This window comes from Dromiciops gliroides, chromosome 1 (assembly GCF_019393635.1).
Source record: "Dromiciops gliroides isolate mDroGli1 chromosome 1, mDroGli1.pri, whole genome shotgun sequence".
In the NCBI taxonomy this organism is placed as follows: domain Eukaryota; kingdom Metazoa; phylum Chordata; class Mammalia; order Microbiotheria; family Microbiotheriidae; genus Dromiciops; species Dromiciops gliroides.
The window spans coordinates 756,868,323-756,881,541 of NC_057861.1; positions in this window are offsets into that span (position 1 = coordinate 756,868,323).

The window sequence follows — 13,219 nt, forward strand, 5'->3', positions numbered from 1 at the left end:
ATTTTACAAAATCATCCTCATCTTTATTTTGTTTGCCATATGGATCAAAAATTCCCTGTGTTGACACAGCGTGGTCCTTTGAGGTATTCTTCAATTCTGGTCCTTCTATGTTTTAAGTACCTACTCGGTATTGGTGTGAACCTCTGATGGTACAAATACACCATTGAAAATGGTCTTTCTACACAAGGAGCTCCCTTGGGATTATTGGAGGAAAACAAGTTCATGGATAATGAAAGGCAAAAATAATTGAATTTTGTGGAGGTGGTGAGGAGAATTAATATCAATTAGCGGGAATGAGGAAAAGTATGAGCTGAGCCTTAAAGGGGCTGGGGATTCCAAGAATAAGAGGTGAGGAAGAATAGATATTATTTTAAAGCTGGGAGGGATACATTTCCTTCATTGTATTCCTAGCAACCAGTCCAGAGTCTGGCATATACTAGGCATCTAATAAATGCTTCTTGATTGACTGATGGATGGAAAGGGTGACATCCTGTTCAAAGGCCCAAAGGGGGGAAATAGAATGTCTCATCTGGGGAACACAAGTAGGCTAATTTGGCTGAAGGTAGAGTACATGAGGAGGAGTCATTGGAAATGTGGGGGATGATAAGTTGGAAACAGATTGTGAATGACAAACGTGACCCGAATTGTTGGTGCTCTCCATGTGCCATCTCTGTCCAATAACAGCACTGGAGGAATTCATCTTTGTTATTACTGACACCTTCATAATGAAGGAAACCAAGGTACACAACAGAATTACTGGGAAGAACGCTCATGGATCATCAGAGAGGTCAATTGGAGAGTTGTCAGTTTCCTTGTGTGTACACAAAGCAAGGTTTGGCTGTGTCTCCCCACAGTTCTCATGAGGTGTGTTGCTAAAGGAACCTCCACAAAGATGGTTGAAGTTGATGAGTTGGACTCCTGTTGCAGAGGATAATAAAAGGTAAAGGTAAAGGTAAAGGTAAAGACATTCTAGGAAGAATTCTAGAAAGGATCCTGTAAATGTTTTCTCTATTTTCTTGATATTCACAGATTCTTAGAGTTGAAGGGACCTCGGAGATCATTAAGACCTGGCACATCTATGCAGGAATCATCTTCCCCAGAATCCTGGCAAAGGGGTTTATTCTTACATTATCTAAACCCTTATCTCTGAACCAATCCATCCATAAAATCAGCCGCATTTTATTAAGCTTCTGCTAGGGCCAGATAGGAATACAAATACAAAGAATGAAGCAAGGCTTACCCACAGAGGTTACATTCTTGTGGAGGAGATAGCAAGAACAACTACAAGTGCATATGGAATGAATATAAAGCCGATAAATGCAAGTACATATAACACAGTAGGGAGGGAGGGTACTGGGAGGTGAGGTGGAGGACGAATGGGGAGGGAAGCGCTTTGTGTATAAAACAATGTCTGAGCTGCACTGAAAATGCAGAGAAGGAATTGGTGTGGCAAAGGAAATGAGAGGGTCCATTCCAGGCATGGCACTGTCCATTCCATTTTAATGGTTTTTCCCGACTTTGAGCGTCATTTTCTCTCTTTCCTCCTCTCCCCTTCCCCAGATCTCCTTGGTCAGGACTCTGGGCACAGAGCCAATTGAATCCTTCTCCCAGAAACAACTTTTCAAATCCCTGATGACACTTGTCTCAGTCCCCTCCACTTTTTCTTCCTCAGGATGAATATAAGGAGTCCCTTCAATTAACCATTGTATGGTAAGACTCTCATGTTCTTTTTCTGTAAATTGAAGATAATAAACCTTGCACTTCCTGTCTTATTCCCTGTTTTGCTGTAAATGAAGCCCAGATCCACCATGGACAGATCCCCTGGGCTAGAGTCAGAAAGGCTAGAGTTCAAATTTGACCTCAGACTCTTCTTTGTCCCTGGGTAGGCCACTTGGCCTCCATTTGCCTCAGTTTCCTCACCTTTAAAATAGGGAGACTAATAGCACCTGCTTCCCTGGGTGGTTGTGAGCATCAAATGAGAGAATAATTGTGAGGCACTTAGTACAGAGCTTCTAGTTCAGCTTTCTGGGAGCTTCCATGGAGATTACAATTGATCCCTCTTCTGAATGTCAGCTCTTGAAAGACTTAAAGGTAAATCTCCTGTGCCTTGTGTGTAGTTTCTTCTCCAGGTCCCAAATTCCCAGTTGGGACAACCTTCCTTTAAGTTCTCAGGTAGGTTCTAGGTGGTTTGTTTTTAATCTCTCTATATGTATGACTTACATATTTAGATAGACAGATCTTGGCTTATGATTCAAATGACAGGAAGAAAAGGAAAGACAGTGCAATAAAGTAACATGAAACCAGAATTTGTAATCAGAAGACCTGGGCTGAAATCCTGCCTCTCCTACTTGCTACCTGTATAACTGTTACTTGACCTTTCTAGGCCTCAGTTTTTCAGCTGAAAACAAAATGAAGATATTAGACAAGGTGACTTTTAAGGTCACTTCAAGCTCTGAACTCCCTGTGTGGAAATTCCTTCTGCCAATACAGATCAATACCTGCTTTGCAATTTATAGCATCAGAGAGTTGCTTGTCTTGTGGACACTGAGAGATTAATACTACATGGTCAGTATTATCAGAGGTAGAGACTTCAGGCCAGGCTTCCTTGTGTCCTCTCTATTCCTTGCCTCCTTGAAAGGTATCAGGATTTTCACAACAGTTGCTGTGCCTGTATATTTTCCAATCGGGGGCTGGTCTATTGTAGGCTTAGAACAACCTGGAAACCTGTCAAGGACCACTTTGATCCATCATGATGAGAACCACTCTATATTGATTCATAAGCATCTAGAAATTGACTGCCTGTCAGCATGCTTGTTCACATGTCATGACGATGGATTCCTGTTGTACTGGTGTCTGAAAGTTCCCGTTCCTGGGTTCTGAGTCATGCTGGGTAGCCCTGTCTGCACACTGGCTTCCAAGTTTCCTATTCTTCCCCAGGAGCTTCGCTTACCAGGTCCCAGGGATGTGGCCACACAGTTAAAGTCTCAGAGTTAGTCTGTCTATGTTGTCAGAAACGTTTGAGAGCCTCAGCCAAAAAAGTAAGCATGTGGAGCAAAAAATGGACTGCTTAGTTTCATCAAGTTGACTGGATAATGGGAGAAAACACAAACTGGGCTTCCTTTTCTTCCCTGCAGTGGATGCTTCTGTGGCCCGTGGAAAAAAGCCTGCTAGGGCAGCCCAGGGAGCTGTAAAATCTCTAGCCATACCCAGGGCAGGAGCTGCCCTGCCTCTGATGTTTGCTGGCCAGGGGACTCTGGGCAGATCACACAGTCTCTCCCAACCTCAGGCAAATCAAGAAAACTCTGGTTTAAATCTGCTGCTCCCACCAGGTCCTGGATGGAGTGATGTCAGCAGCATCAGCACCACCTCTTTCTCTCAGTTCTGGGATCCTCCTCCCTTCTTTGGCCAATAGTCAGAATGTAGTAAGCATCTGCTATGACCCAGCACTGGAACAGGCTTTTGGGAAACAGGTAGCCAGTGCAAAGAGATGGAGCATTCTCTTAGTAGAACAGTGAGTAGGCCAATCTGACTGACCACAAAATGCAAGGGCAGGAATAAAAACCTAAAGAGAATGAAAAGGTAGAAAGGGGCTGGGTGGGGAAGGGCTTTCGATACAAGACAGGGTACTTTATAGTTCATCCTGGGAGTAATAGGGAGCCACTGGCATTTATTGAGAAGGTGTGATGTCCTGGGCTTTTGGAAGAATCACTTTGGCAGCTCTGGTGGCATGAAGGGAATCAATGACTGGGGTGGGGAGTGAACTGAGGCCCAGAGAGAAACAAAATCTCCCACATTTTTCTTCTTCTCTCCTTCAGTCAGCCTCAGATCCTTGAAGTCAGAATTCTTTGACTAATAGAACCAGACAAGTGGCCACCAAAGACCCCAACTACCCCGCCCCCATTCTGTCCTATAACAACAACTCATCTTTCTAAAGCACTTTGTTGTGCTGGATAAGGAGTGTGTGGAGTGATGGTCCCATTTTAGAGATAAGGAAATTGAGCCCCAGAGCACTTTCCGTGCTCCCAGCTGTTCAGTGTCAGAGCCAGGTTCCTACAGCAAGGGTCTTGATTCCACACCTGGGGCTCCTTCCATTACTTCAGCTTTCTTCCCTCTGCTTAATTAAGGAGTTATGGTTGGGGGTGGGGTCCTGTTAATGATGATTTGTCCTGTAGAGGTGGGTGCCATTGCCTTGTGCTTTAAGGATGGGCACTAGGCTTGTGGTTTCACTTGTTTAGGAACTCACAGAGGATAAAACTCCCCTTTCCAAAGTAGATCGGTGCCCTGTCTACTACTAAGGCAAATAGGTGTAATTTCCTGGAGTACTGAGAGGCTTAAGGATCTTGCAGGAGGTCATAGAGCTCCATTGATCAGAGGCAGGGCTTAGACCTGAACCCATGGCCTTCCTGGCTTGAAGATCAGCTCTTTGTCCTCTGGCCACATTGGCTCTCAATTGTACTGGATCATGTACAAACTCCTGGCGCCCGTGGGCACCACCTGAGATGAAATACCTGAGAAATACCTGAGAGGTGTTTCACGCACACATAATGTTTGGAAGTAATCTCAGTGGGAAGCCCAAGAAACATCAACATGAATGGTTCCAAGGTAAGCTCCTTGTGGGCAGGACCCTTGCACTCCTGTCTCTGTAACCCCCGTGCCTGCCTTATAGTACATACTGAATGAATGACCCCTGTGGGGCTGATTGAGTTATCTGTGCATGTCCTGGAATGGTGGGGAAAAACAAGTCAGCAGTTATGTCTGTTTCTTACCTAATATCTGGTATACGAGTTCTAGTTTTCTGGTTTGCTTTTCACATGTATTCTGATACATGTTATCATTTTATATGACCTGAGAGACAACTACTTTTCACAAGTCTATTTTTGCCCCTCCCCATGTAATTTAATGTGATATTATATATATGTATATATATATTCACTTACATATAATATGTATGCCAATATGCTATAAATATATTGATAACATATATAGATATACATATATACACATATATCTATGTCTATATCCATATCCATAATATATCTGAATGTATGTGTATATATATATAATATATATATATATATTATATATATAAATAAAATCTATCTTCAATCAACAACTTTCTGTAAGAGAGGAGCCCACCTCATCTATGAAGGCTTCTGGTTTGTATCAAATCATATGACAGCATGTTTATTTATTCATTTAACTGATGGGCATCTGCTTTGTTTCTATGGTTTTTTTCTCCCCTAATATGAATATTTTGGTGTATATGAGGCCTTTCCATTTCTTCCCTCCCTCCCTCCTTTCTTTCTTTCTTCTTTCTTTCTTCTTTCTTCTTCTTTCTTTCTTTTTTCTTTCTTTTCTTTCTTTCTTTTTCTTTCTTGTCTTTTCTTTCTTCTTTTCTTTCTTTCTTTCTTTCTTTTATCTTCTTTCTTTCTTTCTTTTCTTTCTTTTTCTTTTCTTTCTTTCTTTCTTTCTTTCTTTCTTTTTCCTTTCTTTCTTTCTTTCTTTCTTTCTTTCTTCTTTCTTTCTTTCTTTCTTTCTTTCTTTCTTCTTTCTTTTCTTTCTTTCTTTCTTTCTTTCTTTCTTTCTTTCTTCTCTCCTCCTTCTCCTTCTTCTTCTCCTCTCCTTCTCCTTCTCCTTCTCCTTCTCCTGTGTTTGACTTCCTTAGGGTGTGTGCTCAGCAGTGGGATTATTGGGTCAAAGAGTGTTTTTAGAGCAGTGAATTTTCTCACATAATTCCCACCTTTCCCAGAATTGTTGGGCTACTCCACAGAAGCGCCAGCAGGGCATTAGTTTGCTTACTTGCCTGTGATTCCTCTAGCACTGAATGAAGATTGCCTCTTTGTCCCTTTTAAGTCAAAAATCTATTTTTTTAAAAAATTGTTTTTTCTTCTAATAATTGAATTTGATATTTTAATTAGTGCTACTAGTTTGAAATTCCACCTTTGAAAAGTCTATATTTTCATCAACAATCCATCAGGAAACGGCTCTTAATTTTACTATGTCCATTTTTTGTAAGTCTTGGTTGTCATAATTTTATTTGAGATTTCCATTTGAAGATTGCTTTTTTCTCCCCCCTCCAAAAAGTTTCCTTTCTTATTTTCTCATGCAGAGTTAGGTCATTTGATATACATAGATTTTTTTTCTATTTCATCCTATTTATGTTCAATCACCTGTATCTCTTATTTGGTAAAGAATCCTGCTTCTCTTTCCCCATGTATGAGGCACTACCCTCTCTCCTCCTTTTTCTAGCTAATTGCTGTCACCTTCTCCCCAATGACAACAAACATTTCTCAAGCATTGACCATGTTGAGAGCTAGGTGCCAGGCACTGGGTGCATGGAAGAAGACCCTGGAGAATAAACTCTTTACTACACTCATTCTCCACAAGAGAACTTTTTCTTTAGAGTGCCCCACTAACATCTGGGACTTGATTAGCTATGTCTTCTCTCACTCCCCTATCCACCACTTAGAGCCTAGGTATAAAATCCAGGACTCATTAACTGTTTATATTGAATACATTTCCCCAACTTGAATTAGTTTTCTTACTTTGGCATTGGGTGCCTCATTCATATAGAACAATTGTCTCAAGCACATTTGGCCTGAACCCCAATTTGGCAAGGCAATGATCCCAGCTCTCCACCTCGCCTGCTCCCACTTGTTACTGTGAGGGGGAAGAAAGAAAAAAAGCCTCACCACATGGGAAGAATAGTCCTGCTTTCAATGAGAGACAATGTCTGTTGATTTTTCATTGATAGCACCTGGGTATTATTAACTTCTGCCCAAACAAAAGTAAAGAGCTTAGGAGCATAGGTTTAGAGCTTCAAGGGATGTTAAGGTTCATGTAGTCCAAAGCTTTCAATTTACCGCTGAAGAAACTGAGGCTCAGAGCTCTTTACCAATCCATTGTACCTCTCCATTGTCCTTTGGTGACCTGCAAACTTGATTCTTCAGAAACCATAATATTCTAGTCCATTCAACCATGCAGCAGCATAACAAGAAAGATATTAATGTTTAAAAAAAAGATGGCCCTCTGTTTCAGGAAGAGACTGGGCTTGTTAAATGCATTGCTTTGTTTCTCAAAGATAAGCCAGCCCATTCTTTTCTTTCTGTTTAGTTCTAGGTACAGCTTGATTTTTCTCTACAATGACTATCTAAGATAGTCTAAGATAGATAGTAAGGGTTCAGTTTTCTGTGTATCTATCCTTGCTCATTGAACATTCTTACAAATAAGCCTTTGTTATCCACTTGTTTGTTCCTTTGTGGATGGTTACAAACATACACATTCTCTTGTATGAAAATAAAATTCACTAAGAGGCTCTGCAAAGTTCAAGAAATTGATTTAATTAGCACATTGTCATCTGCAAACAAGAGAATCAAAAGAACTTAAACATCTTAGGGAAGTTGGAATCATTTCTGGTTATACTTCTAACAGTGGCAATCACAATTGCACAGCTTAATGACATATATCTTATATGATATTAAATGAGAAAATATAAGATGGTGCAATATGATATATGATTACTGATATAACACAAACAGATTCAATATAGAAAAATCTATCTAAATCTATCTTTTTTTTCATGTATGAGGTATTTTATTTTTTCCATTACATGTAAAGATAGTTCTCAACTTAAATCTATCTTTATATAGATATAGGTAGCTAGATAACTGCTGGATAGATATATGTGCATTAACATTCTCCAATAACATAGAGTCCAAGGGAGAGTGGACTCAAGCTTACAGAGCATATGTGGCAAAAATTGATCTCTGAGCTTTTGGTTGATGGAAAACCTCTTCTCCCATGCAAGGGAGTGGGTTTAAGAGTGGGGAGAGTGCTTAGAAATGCACTGCAACATAGTGAATCCATTTCTAGTGTATTCTTGGTTTTCAGGAATATCACTAAGACCCTTATGGAAAATATAACACCCTGCAGACCCTTAGAAGCTAACATTGTTCACCTGTGGTCACATGAAGTAGGGTGGGAGGGGGTGTGTGGGGAAAACCTTGGCCAAGGACTAAGCCCAGGCTTCCCTCCCCCTCTCCAAAATGTAATTCCTCCTCAGAGGTATTCTCTAACTTCTTCAAGGAATCCAGTTCTAACTGCCTGAGAACCTATCAGAATATTACTCTTGGGAAAAGTCATTATATTCTAAAGCCTATGATTGGAAAGGCAGCTAGATGGCACCATGGATAGAACACGGGGCTTGGAATCAGGATAATTTATCTTTATGAGTGCCCACAGTTTGTTGACTGACTGAACTGTTTATTTACTCTGTATTTCTCTAGTATGTACTTGTTTTTGTATGTATTCTCTCCCAGGTTCACAACCTCAGGATCCCCCTGACTCTTCCCTCTCTCACCCCATAGATCCAAGCAGTTTACTAAATTTTGCCATTTTCTATCTTCACAAACTCTTACAATCCTTCCCCTTATTTCTATTCATATGGTCACCATCCTTTCAGGTCCTTTTGACCTCTCACTTGAACTACTCTGGGCTCCTTTTACATAGTTTTCTGCCTTAAGCCTCTTCTTCCTCTAGTCTATCCTCCAATGTTTGACCCAAGTGATTTTCCTAAAGTGCCACTTTGATTGATGTGCCACACTACTCAAACTCTGGTTGGCCATATTGCTCTTGGACTGTAGATTGGGGTGGGGAAAACAATGTAAGTATGATGTAATGCCCAGAGATCACTCTAATGACCACACCACATATGGAAGTTCATAGAATAAAAGTAAAACAGACAAAAATCCAAGATGAAGGGACTAAAAATATCAATTAACCTACAACTCCAATTGGTAGCCTGCTCTCTCACTAGGCAGCTCACTCTACTTGAACATTACTTTCATTATTAAGAAATTGTTACCTTACCTTGAGCCTAATCATGACTTTTTGTAGTTTCTACCCATTGCTTCCAATTCTGTGTCACAGGGGAAAACAAATTAATTCTAAAGCCTGCTTTCAAGAGTCATTTGTCAATGACTTAAAAGCGATTATAATATTCCCCCAGTCTTCTTTTCCCTAGGCTGAGCATCCCTAGACCTACTATCTATCTATCCACTTATCCATCTATCTACTATCTTCATATCCTCCATCATGAGTCATGTGATCTCTAGGTGATCTCCTACAAGTAATCTCCAACCTCATCACACTAGAAGTAATTGTCCTTAGGGGATCCTAAATCACATATTCTGTTACTTGGCAGTTAGCCCAAACTGTTTGATGGGGGAGAAGTCATTTTAGTTGTTCCTCAAGGTGGCTTTCCATCTAAATTTTACATAAGTCCTTCTAAGTACACAGACAACAAATATAATTGATTTTGGAATGATATTAAATAGACTTTAGATTTTTAATGCTTACAGGTTTTGTGAATGACCTGTGCCTTTGTTATCTCTCACTGAAACATAGATAAAAAGTATTATTCTCTGTTAACTTTCCCTTTTTTGTTTCATTTAGTTTGCTTGCCCACACTGCCTTTTGGCATATGCTACCCTGTTTTATTTCTCTTTCAATTTTATGTATCTTGATTTTATTAAAGAAGATATGCCTTTTCTCCAATGCTTATTTCTAAAAAAACTAAGCATAGCCACTTTTTTCCTCTTAGAGAGGGAACAATAAAAGTTGATTAAGAAAAGTAAACTAAAAGTAAAATCTTTTCTCTGAACTAAAAAACCTAAAAAATTGCACATGAAATATTTGCTCTACATAGTATTTTCATGTAATTATTTTTCATCTTGTGTCTATAAGTTTTCCTTTTGAACATATTTTAAAGGATACAGTCTATATCTGATTATCATTACATATTCAAACTATTATATAGTGTTTTTGTTTTCCCCATTTCAAAATAAAGTCTAATGTACATTAATAACAATACTTTTCTATTTGCCTAGGAATCCTTCCAAATCAAGAATCACTATGACAATTTCATTCCATTTCTTAATTCTTCAAATTTGACATCATTAAAATCAAGCATAGAATTTCTAATTTTCTCTTAATAGATTCCTAGAATTTTTGCGCTAGAAGGCATATTCTGAATAAACCAATGCAGCCTACTCATTGATGAATAATGATGCCATATCTGGAAGGAGAGTCTTGCTTTCTCTAGCCTACCCATTCCCAGCACCTTCTGTTTATCCTCACAGGCCTTTCATGATCTCTACACACTCTCCATCTTAACCAGGTAGAAAGTCTTTAACATAGTAGACCTCACTAAAAGGAAAAAGACAGGCTATACTTAGGTTTTGTAAAAACAAGCATTGGAAAAAGCACATCTCTTCTATAATAGGCATTATGATATATTATATTATGAACATATGTGTATCACATAGCATATATAGTTATAGCTTTTACATAGCATATATATTACATAGTAGTGCATAGTATATTAATACATGTACATATGCATACACATATATACACACGCACATATATAATTTCCATTTGTTTTATTCTGTAATTCTCTCTAGCATTGAACTCTTCTCTAGAATAATTAAAAAAAAAAACTCTTCAAGCCAAAAAGACACCATGCCCTTTCCCTTGACCATCTGTAGTCTCTGCCTCTCTACTAAAATGAAAGGATCATAGCTTTGGAGCCATAAGAGCCATCCAAGACTCTCATTTTACAAATGGAGAAACTGAGACTCAAGGAGGTGGAACTGAGCTTCCCAAGTCACCTGCCTGTAGGTGGCAGTGCTCCTCCTTCCACCACCCTGGCCTGAGGACAGAGGTTTATTTCTTTGTTTTATCAGTTTCTGCCAGATTCAAGATTGTTCATTATCACCTTTCAGAAACAGAATGCATTTTTAGCATTGTTGGATTCAACTGGTTTTAATTGGAGGTGAGGGGAAATTTCCTACTATGAAGAACAAATTGTCCAAAGTCACATGACTAGTTGACTTATTGAGCAAAGATCTGGGATCAGATCTCCTGGCTCCAGATTTCACATTCTTTCTATTCTGCCACATAGCCTCTGGGCTCAATGATGAGGAATTTGTCAACTTTGCATTATCACCAAGCTGCTCTTGCATTTTCCCTCTCCTCAATAGCACCACTTGACTCATGTCTTTTTGGACTTGCTTTTTCTTCTCCTCTGGTTGATATTTCTCTATACTCAAGTAAAAACACATACTTTGTATTGAGAAAGACTGCCTTTTAAAATGTGTTTATGTAGAAATAGTCCTCCCTGACAAGGTGCAGACTCTTTGTCAGGACAAGAGCAGAGATGTGGTCAAGGTGAAAACCACTCATGCTTGTTGAGTCCTCCACTGGCCATGGACCCTCTTGCCTCCTGTGTCTGGAGTCTTGGTAAAGGGAGAATCACAATTTTCAGAGAAAAAGAAAGGGAAAAGACTTCTTCCAATTGCTCATACAGCATCTGAGACATCAAATGGTTCTTCCAAAACAGCATTCTGATGAGTTAAGTGTAAATGAATCAGAAACATACGGATTGCATTTCCCTTGAAATACACAGGGGCTTAAAAATTAAGGGGAAAAGTGCCCAGCAAAACGTGTTTTGAATTTCTGTAAGTCCAAAAGGTTTAAAAAGCACTTCAAGATGTTTTGCCAAGCAGCTCAAAACACAACTGGGTTCTTCCATCCCATTCCTGAGCTGGTCTAGATATTTTTTTCATTCTGACTGTCTGTTCTCCATTCTTAGGGTGGGGGTAGGGAAAGAGAGTTGGTAACAGATGCTTTATTGGAGTTCTTCCTTTGTTCCTATCCATATTTTGATACAGGGTCTGTCCTTTGGTCAGTCAGTAAGCATCTATTAAGTACCTACTATGTGCCAGGCACTGTGCTAAGTTCCAGGTATACAAAAAAAAAAAACCCAACAACACACAAAAGACAGATCCTGCCTTCAAAGAGCTCACCAAGGGGTCAAGATGGGAGAAGAAGGAGATTGTGGTTTAGTGCAGGAGTGATACTCTGGAAGAGAACTAGGGGACTAGCAATGGGAGGTCATGATGTGTATGAAGAGCAGATTTGGTATTTGAAAGCAAAGTAGAATCACAACATTCCATGAACATGTAAAGGGATTTCAAGTTCAGGATTGTAGAGGAAGTTTGTTTCTTGGAAATGGCAAGATCAAAAGTCTGATCATCTTTGCCCATTGTATCTAGAAAGATAAAGAAGAGATACAATTTAAAAACATAACTGAGGGGGCAGCTAGGTGGTGCAATGGATAAAGAACCAGTCCTGGAGTCAGGAGGACCTGAGTTCAAATCCAGCCTCAGACACTTGACACTTACTAGTTGTGTGACCCTGGGGCAAGTCCACTTAACCCTCATAGCCCTGCATCCCCCCCCCCAAAAAAAAAAACCATAACTGACATATACAGAAAATGGCCTTGAAGTGTTAATATCATTTGTATTATGCTTTTTATTTTCAAGGCATCAGTTACTCTGCCTTTGTAGGATAGATTAGAACAGAATCAGTATCTTTTTCAATGACTTGTGGAGAATAGTGCCTTTATGTATTGAAAGAACAGAATAATTCCAAGCTCAGAAAGTTCTCCCAAGGATTTTCATAGTAGCAATGAGGTTGACGGTTTGGTAAGTGGCACAAGTGATTTGAATAAAGCTCAATACCTTTCTAGCTGTGTGAATAGAAGGAACTCATGTAATCTCCATCTCTATAAAGGATCATAAAATTCCTGGAGTGACTACCTCCTAGAGTTGTTTTGAGGCTCAGATGAGACAAAGAATGAAAAGAACCGTGTAACCTTTAAAGGACTAAATGAATGTCTATCTATCAATATTATTTCAAGGTCAATTGGGCAAGTATCAAACATTTATTAAATGCCTACTATGTGCCAGGCACTGTGCTAAGCACTAGCATATAAAGACAGTCCAAAATTCCTTTTCCTCAAGGAAAGAACATACTTTCTAAGGCAAAGGGAAAGGTATTGTAGGTCCAACAGAAAAGCTGTACCAGTGTAGACAGGGCACAGATGATGGCTAGAACAAAGATTGCTGGCGGGCATGGCGGGGATTCCCCTCCTTCACTCCCACATCTTGTATCTGGATAAGTACTTATACTATGTCTATGTGTCCTAAGTATACCCAGAAAAACTCAGTCACCAATGAATCATATTGTTGCTGATGCCTCATCCATATAGCACTAAATTACCAGAGAAATGGGTGTATGCTGCTGCATCAAACCCATTGCCTGACTGGACCAGATACAACCTTCATTTGGACCACTTCTAGCTGCCAAGGTTCTT